This window comes from Protopterus annectens, chromosome 1.part0 (assembly GCF_019279795.1).
Source record: "Protopterus annectens isolate FY-2018-M chromosome 1.part0, PAN1.0, whole genome shotgun sequence".
In the NCBI taxonomy this organism is placed as follows: Eukaryota; Metazoa; Chordata; order Ceratodontiformes; family Protopteridae; genus Protopterus; species Protopterus annectens.
In genome coordinates, this window is record NC_056725.1 from 739588415 (window position 1) to 739608740 (window position 20326).

Consider the following 20326-nt stretch of genomic DNA (forward strand, 5'->3'; position numbering starts at 1 on the left):
AGGTGTATGTAATATTACCTGTGTATGCATAGTGAGGGATGTGCTGTGTGTGAATACTGAGAGATGTGTATGTGACATAGGTTGTGTACTGTCGACATGCACCAGTCATACCATGTAGTGCAGGTGCAGCATGCATTGTGATGTGTTCACGGTATGTGTCTTGGTTACATCTGTAGCACCATGTTGGTTGTGATACCCTGGTTCCCTCCTATGGTGTACTTGCATGTGCCTACAGGTAGCAGTGTTTGCAGTCCCCCACGTGTAACTGTGGATTACTCACAGGCAGGTCTGGCAATATCAGCATGCTACATGTACCCTCAACCTGACTGTTGGAAACACCAACATGACACAGATGTCCACACATATACTGCACCTGACGCATGTGGTCAGTGCTACAGGCTACACTGGACAGAGATGTGACATACATAGCAGGACACATTACAGGTATGGTGACATGGTGCAGGGGTTGTACACAGCGGTCTGGCCAATGATGATGTGAGGTGTCACTTGGTAGCTGGAGGCCACACTGTGCAGCAGTAGGACCCTGTAACAGTACGGGGACATGGCCACATTCACGGGGTGTACACCACTATAATGCACACCCCATAGTGTTCAGGTTGGGACCCTTGCCTATGTGGTCATCACCCTCACAGTACTATGCACCCACACGACATGTCACAGAGAAGGAACATGCACAGGTAGCCAGTATGGCTGGGACCTATGGCATCAACAGGGTAGTGCACTGCATCACCATTATGGGTTAGTCACCACGTGGGGTTAGGATCATTTCTCACTGTATATTAGCATACACCCTCACACCAAGCACCAGACATACATACAGACACACGCACTGTGGTGACCACACATGTGTATACGGACAGCCGATGTGTGTGATGCATCACACCGGCCGACGTCATGCTTCCCACACTGACGTATGTACAGATCTCTACAATGGTGTACCGGGATGTGTAACAACTGGGACATATTCCCTGTGATATGTGGCATCTCTGGTCACACATTCGGACACACATGGCAGTGCTGGGAATGATACATCTGCCATATGATGACACGTTTGATAGACATGCAGCGGTATTGATTGCATTACGTGTACCAATGCTATATCTGGCAAATGTGCTGCTATATGCACACGGGAGGTTGTAGGTGTTACAGGTGCCATGTGACATATAGTTGGTAACACCTGACCGCTGTGTATGCATTATGTCAGCACCGTCATGTAACAGCGACATAGTGTACTGTTTGCACATGGCATGATAGGATTGTGTGTGACACAACTGTGAGCCACCCCCTGCACACATACATCTACACAGGTGGTTCACCACTTTATGTACACACATCCCTCCATACGTGCTGTTTGTATGTCACCGTATACAGGTGTCAATGATGGGTCTGCATTGCGACTGCATGTCATAGTTAGGTGCAACTATGTTACGGACATCGGCCACTGTACATGCATGGTTGCTGCATGCACAGTACAGATGTCACATGTGTCTCCTGTTGCCATGTTTGTATGCATTGCTATTGTTGGACATGTGTGTTGACATACATAACACATGGACTGTGGTGTGATATCACGGGTGTCACAGGCGGCCAGTACAAGGGTATGTGTCCCGGTCAACATTGCTACCCCCTGTAGTGTGAGCATTCAACAGACATGGACCCACCTTCCATTTGCATGTGTAGCACTGATTAGGCCACTGTTATGCACAAGGTACATCAAAGGCTATGTATGTATGTATTGTGTGTGCAGTCCATGCACACATCTACACAATCACATGTATGACATATCCAGACGTGTGTTCATTGGTGTACAGCAACAGTCATGTGTCACAGCTGTGTAAGGGCCGTGGTATGTCTTGAGCTGACCTGTTCATGTATACTGGTATCATTGCAATGCATAACACCTGTTGGATCCCTGTTGGTACATGTGTACCCTGCACAGCTGGTGTACACCTCTGTACAGCCCAGTGGTCATGTGTCACATGGTGTTGTGGTACTGTAAGGCTGTATAGTGCTGCACCGACGACATGGTGATGACTTGACAGCTGCAGTGTACACTGCAGTGCGTACGTATGTGACCTGCACCTGTGACAGCTGGGATGGCAGCTGTGTGTGTACAGGTCACTGCATGTGTGACCACCCTGTGCATGAGGGCAGTTATACCTTACTGTGCTCTTCTGTACTGTGCCCTTCTGTGTGTACACTCCATCTGCATGCACGACAGGCCTTTGCAACAGCTAAGTGTGTGAGCATGCCCAGTATGCTGTTGTGTAGATGGACACACAGTACAGTCCATGTACGCAGTTGTGTAGATGGACACACGGTACAGTCCAATCTGAGACCTTCCATGTTTACACTCCATCTGCATGCAAGATGGCCCTTTACAACAGCTAAGTGTGTGAGCATGCCCAGTATGCTGTTGTGTAGATGGACACACAGTACAGTCCATGTACGCAGTTGTGTAGATGGACACATGGTACAGTCCAAACTGAGACCTTCCATGTTTACACTCCATCTGCATGCAAGACGGCCCTTTGCAACAGCTAAGTGTGTGAGCATGCCCAGTACGCCGTTGTGTAGATCGACACACAGTACAGTCTGAACTGACGTATATTACCAGGTGTGCAGCCATGGCCAGTGACACCTTGTGTCGGTGATGTCCCTCTGTGCATGGGCATGGCCGTTGACATCCTGTATTGCCATGGTGGTCATCCAGGCAATGGATTTCCGTCTTCAACATCAGGATGGATGCCTACCAAGTACACACTGGGTGACTATCTGGAAGGGTGTCTGTGGTACGTACTGTGTCTATGTATTGTTGTTGTAGTGCTCCATACATGTATAGTTTCCCCGAGTACACCACTGCCGTGTGGTTGTATACGTCTACCATGAGACAGTACTATGTCTGATTGTACACTCTCTATACAATCCCTGCCGGCGTCCTGGCATTTGCGGATGTTGACACGCACCTAGAAGAATGCCTTTGGGACTGTTGTGTTTAGTAATCTCGGTAGCGCATTCTGTAAATGCGTCATGCTGTAATGTGATAGGGTAGTTAGGTGTAAGTTCGATTCCCAGCCCTGCCAAGTGTGTGTGTGTGTGTGTGTGTGTGTGTGTGTGTGTGTGTGTGTGTGCGCATGCTCCAGTCTGCCTGGGGACTCATGTTATGCTTTTAGACGCTTCACACCAGAGATATATCCTGCTGACATCTTTGCCTTTGCGGATGTTGACATGCACCTAGAAGAATGCCTGTGGGTCTGCTGTGTTTAATAATCTCAGTAGCGCGTTCTGTAAAAGCATCATGCTGCAGTGTGATAGCGTAGTTAGGTGTAAGTTCGATTCCCAGCCCTGCCAAGTATGTGTGTGTGTGTGTGTGTGTGTGTGTGTGTGTGTGTGTGTGCGCGCGCATGCTCCCGTCCGCCTGGGGACTCAGGTTATGCTTTTAGAAGCTTCACACCACAGATATATCCTGCTGACATCTTTGCCTTTGCGGATGTTGACACGCACCTAGAAGAATGCCTGTGGGTCTGCTGTGTTTAGTAATCTCGGTAGCGTGTTCTTTAAATGCGTCATGCTGTAGTGTGATAGGGTAGTTAGGTGTAAGTTCGATTCCCAGCCCTGCCAAGTGTGTGTGTGTGTGTGTGTGTGTGTGTGTGTGTGTGTGTGTGTGTGTGCGCATGCTCCCGTCCACCTGGGGACTCAGGTTATGCTTTTAGATGCTTCACACCACAGATATATCCTGCTGACGTCTTTGCCTTTGCGGATGTTGACACGCACCTAGAAGGATGCCTGTGGGACTGCTGTGTTTAGTAATCTCGGTAGCGCGTTCTGTAAATGCGTCATGCTGTAGTGTGCTAGGGTAGTTAGGTGTAAGTTCGATTCCCAGCCCTGCCAAGTGTGTGTGTGTGTTTCCAGCTGTATGACAACAGTACATTGCTTTTACAGTATTCACGCACCTAGAAGAATGCCTGTGGGTCTGCTGTGTTTAGTAATCTCGGTAGTGCGTTCTGTAAATGCGTCATGCTGTAGTGTGATAGGGTAGTTAGGTGTAAGTTCAATTCCCAGCCCTGCCAAGTGTGTGCGTGTGTGCACATGCTCCCGTCTGCCTGGGGACTCAGGTTATGCTTTTAGACGCTTCACACCACAAATATATCCTGCTGACGTCTTTGCCTTTGCGTATGTCGACACGCACCTAGAAGGATGCCTGTGGGACTGCTGTGTTTAGTAATCTCGGTAGCGCGTTCTGTAAATGCGTCATGCTGTAGTGTGCTAGTGTAGTTAGGTGTAAGTTCGATTCCCAGCCCTGCCAAGTGTGTGTGTGTGTTTCCAGCTGTATGACAACAGTACATTGCTTTTACAGTATTCACTCACCATAACATCTGTGCGGCATCTTTGCCTTTGATGCTGCTGTCTACAGGCTAGACGTATGCCTGTGTGATTTCCGTGATCTACTACTCACGGTTGCATGTTCTGTCACTGCGTAATGCTGTTGTGTGGTACAGTGGTTACGTTCGTGTTCTGCTCACAACCCTGCCACGTGTGTGTGCGTGTCTGTGTGTGTATGTCTGTATCTATATATATATATATATATATATATATATATATATATATATTTATATATCTATTTTCTGCCCATAACTCTGCTCTTGCATGGACAGCTGACTGTTTCATGTATCGCAAATTTGCATAGCTTTCACATACCAATGGGGTATGTTGCAAATCCCAACATTGTCCGTGCAACGTTCGTGTTACGGGCGGTGTTACATGCCCTTACAGGCGTTTGCTGTATAGCTTGACAGACATCTATCCTTGCTGTACTCTCACTCTACTCGTACACGCTGGAGGCTTCATGTATCATGGCCTAGTTTTGCTGTGTGTATGTCTATTTGTGCTGTGTGCATGGCTGTGGGTATGTCCCACTATCATCATCTGTAAAGGTGACAGCCCTATAGGTACTTCATGTAGACTGCTGTGTCATTTGACATGTCAGCACATACCTGCGGACAGTACTGAATGTCCTACTGCAGCGCTTTTCATACCCTCTGCGTTATCTTGCAGTCGATAATGTTGTTTCCTCACACATGTATCTGTTTCTGATCATACCACTCTACCTCCTAGAGCAAACATCTGGACAAAGCCTTAACTGATAGTGGGACACATAGGGGCAGTATTTACATATTGCTCTTACAAACGTGGATAGTTGACACAATAATATGTTTTGCATTAGTATGACTTTTCTGACGGATTTGGTGTCTTAAACTCACATGACTTCAGTTCTCAGGAATTTGCCAGAATGGTACTGATTTTACGTGGAACACACCAAACATATGAGGCAGAACTCTGCACATTCTGCGTAAATCTGTACAGTTGCGGAGTATGTGTCTGATACAGGATATCAACTTTCTGACACCAATACACACACTGTATGGCGGCATCACAGGCCACATGCCATTACATTTATATTGCAGGACACACCCACCCAGAGGGTTGTATTCCTCACACAGGCCAACAGCTGCTTATCCACATTAATTAGTCTATCATGTACCGTATGTGTACGTCGGTATTTGCGCTTTCCGTCAGTGGCAGAGCTCACGTACGAGTATGGGGGACTGGACATTGTAATGGTGACACTGCATGACACCCTGAGGGACACATTTCTTTTGAGTCTATTAACCTTCCACATTGACTTTCACAGGGCATACATTGTCATTCACATTTGTCGGAGTACATGCGTATGACTTGTACATGTTTTGTCATTTGTCCTGACGTCTTTCTTCTCACCTGTCCACCTAGTATCACTAGTTCTGTACATGTATTTTGGAGAGGTTACCTTCATACCCCTAACCTGTACACATTATGGGTAAACGCCCTGACGTTTGACCTTTGCTCTTGTTACATTTGTCATAGTAATGTGCCTTTCTGGTAAATTACTGGCAAGGCATTATGAACTGTGCGGTTAGATAATAGTGACTGACATTTCTATGTCATGATTAGTAACACTCATAACATTCATATTCCTGGCTACGCCAGTATTCTATCAACATTCTGACTTTGTCTGGGGTATATCTAATATAGTCCCTATTTGTATTTCATGTACTATGCCTTAGTTCAACTGTCTTATTCTGACAGTTTGCCAGGTATGGTTACCATCTTGGTCGTACGCATGTCCATCCATGATAATCGCCTACATGACACTGATATAGGGCCCTACATATTCCCACAATGGTTTACGCAATATCCAGTGGATGGTTTGCCCCATTATTGAGAATATAGGTGTGTACTATACCCACATCACTCCCACAGGGCGGACCTAATAAATCTCTGCCAAACAACACCTAGGCCCATTTCTGCATACCCATGATTCACATACCTGACACCCCTCCACAGTACCCATTACACATGTTTAATGTGAGTGGTACTAAAGTGTGGAGACACTTATATGCACTCCCCACTCTCCAGATATCAGTTCGTACGTCATACATTCTATCGACACATGTGTCATTACCCTTGCACCTGCTAATGTTGCATGTACAGCTATATTGTATTTGCTGAGGTCACTTATTTTGCGTCAATGATGGTTGACACTATGTATGGATCAATTTTTGGAGTCCTGCAATGGACACCTATATGCATGTTTAAAGTGTAGAACTTGCTGGACTGTCACTTTCTGGCCAATGGTTTGGAAAGCAGCGGTTTATTCACCTTTCGTGCATGTCTGTCTACCCATATTAGCTATGCTGTGGCCTATTTATGTACATATGTCATATCTATGGGACATATGTTTGTTGTGTATACATATATACATGTACAGTCCTCATTTCATAATTTGCTTTGGTTTATGTCTGTGGATTATGTGTATACAAATATATCTATATCCATACCATACCTTTCAACTGTACAGATTGTCGCAGAATGTACAGCTGGTTGCCTCTTCATCTTCGGTGTGTTTTTCATAACCTTGTGTCTATCTGGCAATGTAGTGGCATTTCATTAAAGACTTACGTTGGGAAATACTGGCAAGCAGTTCAGGTTACGACTGCATACCCTTCAGAGAATCCATGCTACTGACACACACGTTATTCTATCCACTTTCTATGTTTGTTCTGGCACATATCTGGGGATTGTCCCTATTTGTACCGGTAGTTTGCATGGCTTTGTCCGGTTTCATACTTTACGGGGTTAACAGGTTTGAGCCATGTATATCTAACGTGGGGGAAACAGCATTCATTTACTATGCTGTGAGCGGATCACACATGCACAGGCGCACTTGCATTTACATGTTGTGGGTTACATCAGTTTAATAAATGTGTGCTTGCGTGGCCTTTTATACATCTGACCATAACACTTACTTATCTGTAGTCCGGTTTACGGACTGGTGTGAAACACACAGTTCACCTTTACGTATTTAACTGAGTGTACAGCACGAACGCATTCATTACACTTTACAGGGATATCTGCAGTGGTCGTAGGTCAACCGGGACTGCATTCACATTGGACAGATGCCGGAAACAGTATTCTGTTGCTGTTCTGCCTCATTGATATGCATACCCATAGTACTTAGCTACATCAACATATGCCTCACCACTTCACTTACAACACAGGCATCCATTCCCCTGCTGTGGGAAACGCGGTACTACATATTACACATTCCGTATTGCCTACTGCTGTGGACCACAGCTGCATTGTTAATCACTCCGAGGATATGCAGAACACCAGGGCATATAGTCATATCACATACACGTTTCTGATTGTCAGGGTGTTCATGTAGTGATCTGGGTATGGGCTTGTCCGCCTGGTGAACGGAACTTCCCTGGCTGAGTTCAAATGTCAGATGAAGCATGTGGACAGGGGGCATCTCCCTATTATGAACATTTTACCTGCATTTATAGACACTTGTTTGGGCACCTATCAGGAGCTTATTCTGTTGGCTGTACATATTATGGGTGGGGTTGTTACAGTCCATACTCCACGGTGAGGGGGGGGGGTTCCCATTCACATTTGACTATTACCTGTATTCATTCATACGGGGATTATTTTCTTGGACATGTTGTGACTACAGGTATGCAGTTGTACATTACATAAATGTCATGGCTTGTTACTATACATATGTATGGACCATACCTCTCGACCTCTTTGAGCAACAATTCTGCGCAAACCCTACATGATGGGGAGAGTAAGAGGGACACATTTTAACTAGTTTCCTTACAAGCTTATAACGCTGATAGAATACTAGGTTTTGCATTGTCATGACTCTTCTGCGGGATGTGGAGTGCTATACTTAATGCTCATTATTTCGTGACATCATTCCACACCTATTTACCGGACAGATGCAGGTTGTCGGAGGCACACAACACTATGAGCCAACACTCTGGTCATTCTGCGAATATCTGGACAGTTGAGTGATATGGTACGAAACTCTGTAATACACTGTTGTGTTCTGGCACAGCAGTAGCTCGGCATTAGGGACAGATGTCGGGACGTGCTGTCAGACAGTTGAGTTTCAGACTTCATACTCCGGACATTAATGCCATTGTGCAAACTGTCATTCTATGATATATCTATGTTTATCCATCCACATGGATATATTCCTGCTTGCACCTGTTATACATTCTACGGATCTCACTCCTCTGAGCTCTTCATACTCCTGCTCCTCTCTACCCTCCAGCTTAACCAGACTTAGCCGACACTCACTTGACTCCCAGTATGTCCTTGTTGTACATTTCTGTATTACCACTACAAACTCTGGATTTGCACTGTCTTATTATGCACATGTTATGCATGTGTATTTCCTGACTGTATGCCTTTTACTCTTGTATTTTACCTTTAACATTATGTAGCCTTTATTTCCTTGTATTGCTTGTGGAGCTTTTCTACCCGGGCCTCTGCTGTTACTGGGCACTTCTTCACCCAGTGGACTTCCCGAGTACTCAGACTGCACATACATGAATAACTTCTAACAGCTATCTTTGCATATTGTACCTGCTGTTGTACCTTTGTCTCACTTGTAGTCATGGCTCTGTCCAGATATCTAGCTCACACAGGTTGTCAGGTATGGTCGGTCACGCCGGCACACACTAGGTATCCCTCACACTTCATCAAGGTTCTCCTGTTAATGTCGGGTGTCTTCCTCACCCTTCTGCCGTTTGCCACTATGCGAGTGTGTGATATATTCTCCCACATATTTGTGTGGGGACACGTGCGTCATGGGAAGTTGTTTTATCCTGGGTACTGGGTTATGCATGACCACTCAGGCCTGGACAGTGTCTTGGACCTGTACTTCACGTTCTGACTTGTGTCCAGATATGTACAGGATTGGACATCTTGTCATCATACCCATTCTACTATTTACACAGGTTACTTATCCCGTAAGGGATATTCCAGAAATTGGACCATTTCACACAGAAACAATATCGAAATGTATTTTGGCTTTATGAAAATGTGCAGGGGGTTTAACATGCAGGGAATACATGGTTTGCTATCCTGACACTGCCTAGGGTGACAATACCTACTACATATGCGTAGGGGTCGGTATGTGTAGCTGTGTCTGTAACGGACCAGTGGGTCACGTACGGGTGGATTTGGTGGACGTTCTGTTATGGGGCTGGGTTGTGTAATGTGGAGGGTATGCTGGGTAGCCCATTATGCAGCCAGGTGTGTTGCATTTGTTATGGCCAGTTCCATCAGGACCAACCTGTGGGTATGTGATGGTGACATATCTATACATTTTGATCGCACATTTACATGATACATATGTTTGTGGGATTGTGTTCTACACTATGGCCTGTCTGCTTGTCTTGCAGCTGTTTCTCCATGAGTTTGTGTTTATGTCCACTTCACCCGCTGCTCCCTCCTATACCTCTGGTTCACCTTTTCTGCATACGACACAGTATCGCCTTTGTGGGTTTTACCATTACCCATCCACCCCTCACATGCAAATTACTCACATCCGATAGCTCACTACTTTTGTTGTTGGGCCATGACACGGCCAGAGTAGCACATTGACTGCCCTACAGGTGTCGGGTACCTTTATGGTTGTGTGGACTACCCTGCCATGTTTGCTTGCCACGTGCTATACCTCACACACATAGGTACACGCCCATACTTCACTTTCGTTACTTAGTTGGTATACCCGGGTACTACCTGTTCGGCTGTGTCACATACTAGTTTGGCTTCTACCGATGACTCCCGGGATTTGCAGACCTGTTGTACTCATTGTGGGGATGGCACCTTTTCCGATGTCCATGCTATTCCTTCCACATATCTGACTGTTGTGGACAATGCATCCCCACAGTCTACGGTACTGTTTCCACCTTTTCAATTGGCCACAATGTAACATTTGCGGTGGACACAACACATTTTCCATGCTGACACATACCCACGGTCAGTTCGGCAGATAGAACTTACAACTCTTGCCTATATCTAAGCTTTAGTCTTGTAGCATTTCAGTGGCTTATTCTTTTTCTTATGACATTTATGTAATATACGTGTGGAGAACAACTGTTTAATGCCACTATTACATGATGTCTGAGGGATAATTATGTCCTATAATCTCTGCACATTTGCCATGTTTACATGCTTGTGTCAGGACACATCTGGCCGCAGTGGCACTGTCGCTCGCAAAGTGGGACAGGTGGTATTCTTAGTCGATGGTACAGGTCATACTGTTCCTTTCGGCCTACATGTGTCCTTATTGTTGCAGCTGTTTCTATGCTCCTGATTCATTTACATGTGTATTCTATTCCCTATCACATTTGTTATGTGGGATACAGACATACCTTTTGTATGTGACTATTACATCCCTTGTGGGATATGATTCAGACATACAGTCACTACATATATCTACATTTCTCCTCATGTATTTTGTTATGGACACATCTGCACAGCTATGTACCCTCCCTCACATTATGGGTCAGCTGGCGACCCTCTCCATTGGGCTGGACGTACCTCCTGGTGGCGCCCTAGCATATGATATGTTTCACTTCCACATGGTATAGCTATAAACACTACGTTGGACCACGGGCACACGGTTTTTCTGTCATTTGTTCAAGGGTAGGGACCTGTTATTCCCTATCGTGCATTTGTGTTTGCTTCTTCATTTTCTGTTCGCAGGGACTATCTTGCATGCTTTGTATATGTTTCAGTCTCCACGGACACTGATAGGTGCGAGTATTACTGCAGGTGGAATATACTATTCAGCAGTTTAGGTTGCTCATCGACAGCTGACATTGACACGCCTCCCTCCGCAACTTCGGTATGCCCCATGCACTCGCACACGTTTCCTATGCACATGGCTGTGGCAGCTGCACATCTTCATTAATATGCATATGGCGCTACTACTCCATATATACGCTGCGCGGCCGGCGCAAGCCTTACACTGGCCTTGCGCCGAGCTTCATGAATCCGGGGGATGGTCCTGAATATGTACCATCTTTCCAAAATTATAAATGTGTGATAATCTTCCCTCGAAGAATATTTTAAATAATTGCTGCTATAATAAAATAATTAATTCATTTAAAATATAAAGGAAATTATTTTAACACTCTATCATTTATTTATCTACATCTATCTTTCCTTCTTTGTGTATACTGTTTACTTATATTTTAAAAAACATCCAAAGCCTCAGAAAAGTTGCAAGTTTTGTAGCTATTTATAATAATATATAGTAGGACACTTCCAGAAAATTCAATAAATCAGACTTGTTTTCCACAATCATAGATGTATATTGGGGAAAACATGATCTTTGTTGTTGTTGTTTAACGTTATTTGTAGACCATTTTTGGTTTAATTTCTCCAAGTATTTTGGGTTTCTTCTACATTGACAGGAATGGATCTCATTCTTAACTCATGGTATGATCACAGTTCATTACATTATTATTATTATTATTGCAGTGTTTGATGTTAGCCAGGGGGGCTCTTGTCAGCACCTGCAGTGTGCCCAGAATTGCCTCCTTCTGCAGTTCATGTGGAGTCACATATATCAGTAGCATATTTAAGTACACTTGTAAATTTCTTTATTTTTATCCCTGTCACTCCAACTATTAGTGAAACTGTCTAGATATATGTCTTCCTTATCTAGTTCCTGCTTGCAGATCCTGGTATTATATGACTTTGTGTCTCTCTATATGTATAGTTCAATGATCGGTGCTACTTTTTTCCTATATTTATTTAATTTATTTATTTATTTCCAGTTTGATTACCGGGAAAGTCCACTGGGCCCAGAGAGCCCATTTTCAGTGGAGGCCTGGGGAGAAAAGCTCCATGAAACAGATTACAGTAAATATAGCAGTCCAATGAAAATAAGGTACAACTACAAATTTATATCGAATAATACAAAGTGTGAGCAATATTGCCCATAGTGGAAAAATATCATGCAGATACATTTTAACAAATTCACATAGTTAAAGTCAAAGTCAAAAGCTATTTACAATATTTACAGAGTGTGAGAGATCGTATGATATTAGCTATAGAAGGTTATAGCCAGCTATAAGGTGCTTAGGAACTCAGGAGGATACCCTCCCAAGGGCTTTTGTTAAAGAGTTCTAGGTAGGGAGAATGCAGTTACATTTCCTTTTGGAGGAGAGGTAGGTATAAAGCTGTGTTTTGAAGTTGTTTGTGTTTGACATTGTCCTTAGTGTGGAAGGGAGAGAGTTCCATTTCTTACCTAAGGAGAAGGAGAGGAGAAGTTGTCCAGCAGGATGTTTAGGTTTGTGGATAGTAATCAAGTTTTGGTGTTCAGATCTGAGAGTTCTGTTTGGGGTGTATGAGGGAAGGATGTCAGTTAGAGCTGGGCATTTGGTTGGATTAAATATTAGTCAATGTGCTGTAGTGAGCTGGAGGAAGTCCAGGTAATTTGTGAATTCTAACCAGTTGAGGGATTGGAGGGTAACACAGTGATGTATGGAATGTTTGGCTTTGGTGGCAAATTTACAAATTTTGTTATAACAGCTTTCAAGTTTGAAAGTGATGGAAGAAGATAGGTTAGTTATTAGTGGGGCAGCATACAGAAGGGAGGGAAGGAGGTAAGAGGAGGTCAGAGTATGCCTGGTAGAAGTAGAGAGGAAGTAGTTGTTTCTGTATAGCATACCTAGTTTTTGGTGGGTTTTCTTTATATTTTGCTGAATATGGATGTCGAACATGAGGTGTTCATCTATAGTTACACCGAATAGTTTTGCATAGGGAACAACTTTGATCAGAGAGTTGTTTTGGCTAAGGACTTGGAAGGAATTTTTATCAACAGAGAAAGATATTGAGGGAGAGAATAGTAGTATTTTAGATTTGCTAGCATTGAGAGAAAGGTGATTTTGGCACATCCAGATCTCAGTAGTTGAAATGGCAATCTGAGTTTTAGATAGGAGTTCAGAGACATTAGAGTCAGAGCAGACAAGTGTAGAGTCATCTGGTTTTATTGCATCAATTTTTTGAACTGTTGTTAATGGAAGATCCCATATGATATAAACATCATCATTTTCTAAAATATTCTGTGGTTCATGTTTCATGTTCATGCATTGTCTTAGTATGTATTGTTTATATGTATCATTTAATAAACAAAGTATTTTTCTTGGTTTCTTTTCTAAATGGATCATATTGATTAATAGCTTGGACTTTATTTCTAGATATCAAAGCAGTTTTCATTATAGGTTCATAGGTTCATAGGTGTGTACTAGGCTAATGGCCCTGGAGCCTTTACAAGCCTAGCCCATAGGATTACCCTGGCATTATGCCACCTGACCTTAGTTCCCAGTGCATCTGTTGAGTAGAGCTACTGGAGTGATCCCCGGGATGAATTTTCTATTTTCCATCCACTCATCAAGATTTCTCTTGAAGAGGGCCAGTGAAGTGCTCTGCTTGACATGTATGGAAAGTCTATTCCATAGCATGGGCAGTCTCTGGATTATGAACCTGTCTGTCGAGCTTGTTCTGTTGATTGTGGTAATGAGGTTGAGGTCTCTGGAGTGTGTGGTGTGGAGGGATTGGGATTTCTTTAGATGTAGCATTTCTAACAGAGCTGGGTCAGACATGGCTTTGTAAGTTAAGCAGAGATTGTCTCTAAGTAGGCGATATGAGTCAGAGAATAGTTGGAGTTTTTTGAGTCTGTCCATAAAGGACAAGTGTCTAAGGCCTAGGATCCTCTTTGCGAGGTACATTTGCAGCCTCTTCAGTTGTTCCAGATGTCTAGTGAGGTACATACCACATGAGGCATTGTACTTGATGATTGGCCTAATGAGGGAAGAGTTAGTTTTAATCTTCCGAAATAGTCCTTACTAAACTTTGTTCTCATTTGTCCATGTTTTATTTGTTGATCCTTCATATATTCCCAAATATTTATATACTCCCTCCCGATCATTCCCTTTATATTGCATTCCTGTCCCTGGCTGATACTGTGTTGGTGCAGCTTCCCTTTTATAAGTGTTGATTTTCCACATTTATCAAGACCACATGTCATTCTTATATCATCTGAGAATGTTTTAAACATTTTTAGTTGTGCTTTCAGATCCTTGTGTAATGCCTATACCATTTTAAATCATCTAGTAAAAGGAGATGAGATGTATTTAGACAAAGTTGGTTTCTAAGAATTAAACTATAACCATAACCTAATCTGTTAAATAAATGGCTTAATGGGTTAATGGCAAGACAAAACAGCAGTGGTAACAAAGAATCACCTTAACATATTCTCCATTGAATTTGTATCCCTTGTATAATAATTTGCCCTTTGTGATGGCTTAACTGCAAAGTGATTTTCCAATAGTTTACAGTCACTGCAATGTAATCGATCAGCATAGGATATGTCTTGTGTATCTGTAAGCATTCCATTATATAGGAATGTGGGATGCTTGAAATGCTTTTTTGTAATTTACCCATGCCATACTTAGAATTTTCCCATTTGTAACTCTCTTTTATAACATTTTAGCAGAAAATAATGCTTTATTCCATATTACTTTGTTTATTATCTTTTTATCTTTTCCCATAACTGATTTTTTTTCTAAATGATTGTAAATTGTATCTATTTTTAATAGAACTCCAACAGCATTCATCATCTCCCCGATCCTGTGGTCAGGCTGCTAAGGATCACCTTCTCTGTATTCTACCCTGGGTACTCCCTCCCTGCCTATATACTCAAAAGGAAGATCAACTGTTTTAACCCAGAAGAACTCCCTGAATGTTTGCCTGCTAGCCCTGCCCTACTGCTAAGCAACATACTGCAAGGACTCCCTATATCACACTGTGTATGAATGTATGTAGCCAAAGAAATTACCTCTGTACTCATTGTTTAGCTACTATTATTACCCATTTTTCTGCTTGTATGCCCTACTGAGAGTGCGTTCCTTAAAGCAGCCTACCACGGACCATTCACTACAGCCCCCCCCCCCTCCTATCACTATACCCTTTTAACCACTTAGTTCCACCTAAGGCCTTTATATCGCTTCTTACCTTTATCCTTTATTACCACTTTCTACTACCACTATGTGGCAGCACCCTATCACTACATATCTAGAAAGAAACTAGTTCTTTAGTGGCTTCTGCACCCAACGATGGCTATACTTTCCATTTCTTTTAACAAATATACATTCTCCCTACCTTTTTTTTTTTTTTTTTACATCCACTCTCTCCTTGCTATATCTCAAACTCCCTCATTCTCACCTTGTTAACCTCATTTCTGTGTTCCCATATAGCATACAATACCTACCCACCTACCTTCTTTATTGACTCCTGTTGCTGATACTTTTTTCTCTGATCCTCTATCTTGGGTTGCTTACCACCTACTGTGTTTCTCTCTCTCCCCTCTTACTCGCAGTCCTCGCACAGCCTATCACTACCCTCCTATATATCCCCTCCCCTATTAGGTACCATCCCCCAGAGCTTATTTCTAGGCGTCACTTTATTCTGGGGCCATTTTTAATAGAACTCCAACAGCATTCATCATCTCCCCGATCCTGTGGTCAGGCTGCTAAGGATCACCTTCTCTGGTAAGTTTAAACATAGACTGTTGACCTTTTTTGTGTCCTAATGGTTAAAGTGCTATGCATATTTATCTTAGGTAAAATATACTGCTGACTTTGAGTCTATCTCATTGTAAAAGGGAAGGTGTGCTTATTACTGTATAGGTGCGCTTTGAGCATCAAACGTGTAAACTATGTGTTTTTAAGATGCTTATATGATTATGTTGCAATATAGCTGGTTTCTGTCTAACCCAGTGATAGCAAAGAGAATATTACTGACACTTGACTAGAATTACTTGTAGCAAACTTTGCCACCAGCTCTCTGTCTATGTGCGACACTCGCATACATAACAGCTGTCCATGTTTTATCTTGAATTTGGACAGGAAATACTTGTCCCTCTAAATGTGGGTTTCTTATAAACTGGATTACTCTACCTGTTGGTACATTGTTTGCACGCAAAATCGCTTGTTTTTGTAGCGAGTGTTTTGGCTTTTTGCATATCTGCTGACTTTCTAGATATAGTAGCTTACTGTACCTGTAGCTATATCGTTAGCTGGTGGAGTCGCTTCATTTGTAGCGTTTTTGTTTGCTTTCTGGATATCTTCTGTCTTTGTTGTTTTAGTGGATTACTCTACCTGTCGCTACATCGTTTGCATGTGTAATCGCTTATTTTAGTAGCGATTATTTTGGAATCGCTTATTTTGTAGCGTTTTTGTTTGCTTTCTGGATATCTTCTGTCTTTGTAGATATAGTGGATTACTCTACCTGTCGCTACATCGTTTGCACATGGAATCGCTTATTTTAGCAGCGATTTTTTTGGCTTTCTGTATATTTGCTGTGTTTTACATTTTTTAATGTTGGCTGTTCTTTATTGAACTGTGACGGCTGATTTTGGTGGGTCAACCAAGCATTTACCTGGTCCTGGCTGGTTTTCTACTATTTTGTAATGCATCCAAGCTATAGTCTGGGCAGTTGTACAAGTGAGTATAGTTCAACTTATTGGGCTTAAACGGCTGGTTTGTCAGGTTGACAGAGCATTCTGTACTTTTTTCCAGTCTCTCACGATACCTCATGGTATTCTTTTTACTTTATTAGTTTGGTAGTTGTGTAAGTGGGTCTGTTAAAACATACTGGGCTGAAGTGCTCAAATTTGGTGGAACCTCAGTGCTCCCTGTACATGTTTCCTACCTCTTATGTTGCCACATTGTACCTTACCTAAGCTATAGTTTGGGTAGTTGACCAAGGCAATCTGGAAGACATTTTTGGGATTGATGTGCCCATAGTTGGAGGGACCAGACAGCGTTTATATAGCTATTTTCTTCTTGGACTTTTATGCTGCCATATTGTCTTCTTTGCAGTATATAGTTGGGCAATTGATAGAGTGCATCTTTAAAAACATTTTGGGGCTGGGACCGCAAAATTGGCGGGCCCATAGAGCAATTGTTTTGCATTATCTTGACTCTTACACTGCCATATTGTATTTTCCTTTAATGCTATAAGGCGACCCTATATGTTCTACTTGAAGTGGATTTAGACATAGAAACAGTGTTTTATTATTTTTCACATAGTTTGTTATACTGTATCTCACTGTTAGACACTTGCTTGTTACTAGTACTTTCTTTTTTATCTTGATATACCTGTTGCATTATTCAGCTGCATGGTACGTAGAGTGATTAAAATGTATGAATAAACTGTCTATCACTGGCTGGCTCTCTGCTGTATTTTAACCTTATCCTTGGCTTTCCACTACTTCCTCTTCTAGCTACTCTCCCAATACAGTCTATCATTCAGCCTTTACTTTATTCCCTTGTCTTACTCACTATGTAATTATATCCTAGTTGACACTCCAACTCCTCAGACTCTTGCTTAACTCTTTGTTCTTCTGTCAATCCCTCATCACTCAGTACTTGCTATCCTTAAATAACTTAACCCACTGTGGATCTCTCTTCTGTTTTATTTTACAGTATTCTACCCTGGGTACTCCCTCCCTGCCTATTTACTCAAAAGGAAGATCAACTGTTTTAACCCAGAAGAACTCCCAGAATGTTTGCCTGCTAGCCCTGGCCTACTACTAAGCAGCATACTGCAAGGATTCCCTATATCACACTGTGTATGAATGTATGTAGCCAAAGAAATTACCTCTGTACTCATTGTTTAGCTACTATTATTACCCATTTTTCTGCTTGTATGCCCTACTGAGAGTGCGTTCCTTAAAGCAGCCTACCACAGACCATTCACTACAGCCCCCCCATCACTATACCCTTTTAACCACTTAGTTCCACCTAAGGCCTTTATATCGCTTCTTACCTTTGTCCTTTATTACCACTTTCTACTACCACTAGGTGGCAGCACCCTATCACTACATACCTAGAAAGAAACTAGTTCTTTAGTGGCTTCTGCACCTAACGCTGGCTATACTTTCCATTTCTTTTAACAAATATACATACTCCCTACCTTTTTTTTTTTTTTTTGCATCCACTCTCTCCTTGCTATATCTCAAACTCTCTCTTTCTCACCTTGTTAACCTCATTTCTGTGTTCCCATATAGCATACAATACCTACCCACCTACCTTCTTTATTGACTCCTGTTGCTGATACTTTTTTCTCTGATCCTCTATCTTGGATTGTTCCAACCCACTCCGTTCACCCTGTGGGCTCACTCCGCTCCCCTACCCTACCCCCAAATTCCACCCACCCCCAGTGCATCTACACTTATACTCACCTAACAACTCCTACTTCCTCCCTACCTATACTTTCCATTTCTTTTAACAAATAAACATACTCCCTACCTTTTTTTTTTTTTTTTACATCCACTCTCTCCTTGCTATATCTCAAACTCTCTCTTTCTCACCTTGTTAACCTCATTTCTGTGTTCCCATATAGCATACAATACCTACCCACCTACCTTCTTTATTGACTCCTGTTGCTGATACTTTTTTCTCTGATCCTCTATCTTGGATTGTTCCAACCCACTCCGTTCACCCTGTGGGCTCACTCCGCTCCCCTACCCTACCCCCAAATTCCACCCACCCCCAGTGCATCTGCACTTATACTCACCTAACAACTCCTACTTCCTCCCTACCTATTACACCCTCCCCTTTCCCTACCACTCCTACTTCCTCTTTATCTATAATACCTCTCCCCTTTCATCACCATCTTCTACACCCCTATAATTCACCTCCTCACACATCACACCTCCCTTCATATTTAACAACACAATATATATTTCTAATCCCTTCTCCCAACACTACATATTCTACTTTAGCTAAGCCTCAACATGCTTACAAAACTTCTGTCATTCTCAATCCAACTATTACTACTTCTGAGCCTTACTTATATCCACTACCTTTCCCAGCCCAACACCACAAATCACACACCATTACTTCACACAACCAGCTCACTCCCTTCAACTCACTTACACTCATTTGTCTCAATCTCCTCTGGACTATATCCCATTAATACCCATCTATTTTTTCACTACAAACTATCCTCTACTTATAAACTCTCTAACCCCTCTTTAACCATCAATATCTACTCAAACCTGAAAATATACAATATACAAACAAGGCAATCCAAACATCTCATCAACATAATCCAACACCTAACAACCATACTACTATCTAGAGATATACACCCTAACCCAGGCCCAAACACTACTTCCCCTACATCTAAATCCATCCTATTTGCTTCTCTAAATTCCCAAAGCATAGTTAACAAAATCCCCAATCAACATGCCTGGCTTCTCAACAACAAACCTGACATCTTAGCTATTTCTGAAACCTGGTTAAAACCTCACATAAAAGATATTGAAATAGTGCCACCAAACTACTCTATCGTCAGAAAAGACAGGGCCCACAAGAAGGGTGGTGGGGTAGCTCTACTCTACTCATCCACCCTTTCCATTACTCCCTACAACAAACCCATTCCTCACTTCTCCAATGCAGAATTAGTTCTAGCTCTATTTCAATTAAATAAACACAAACAAATTTGCATAGCCTCACTTTACATCCCCCCTGGAGATAATACCTCTGTACTTGAGGATATCCTATCCTGGCTTTCTACCAATATCAGTAATGAAACCATTCTCATGGGAGACACAAATATCAATTGGTCTTCCATTAATTCTCCTACACACCCCCTAAACATCAACCTATATAAGTACTCTCAGCTAATCAACCTCACTACCAGGCCCTCTAAAGACTTCTCCAGTGGCAGTACCCTAGACTGGATATTAGTCTCTCACCCCCACTACTACACTGATAGTGGAACTCTTCCTGACTCCCTCAGTGACCACCTTCCCATTTTCACTAGACGACTTCCATCTCCATTACATGTAACTCATAATTACATCAGCACTCGGAACCTTAAA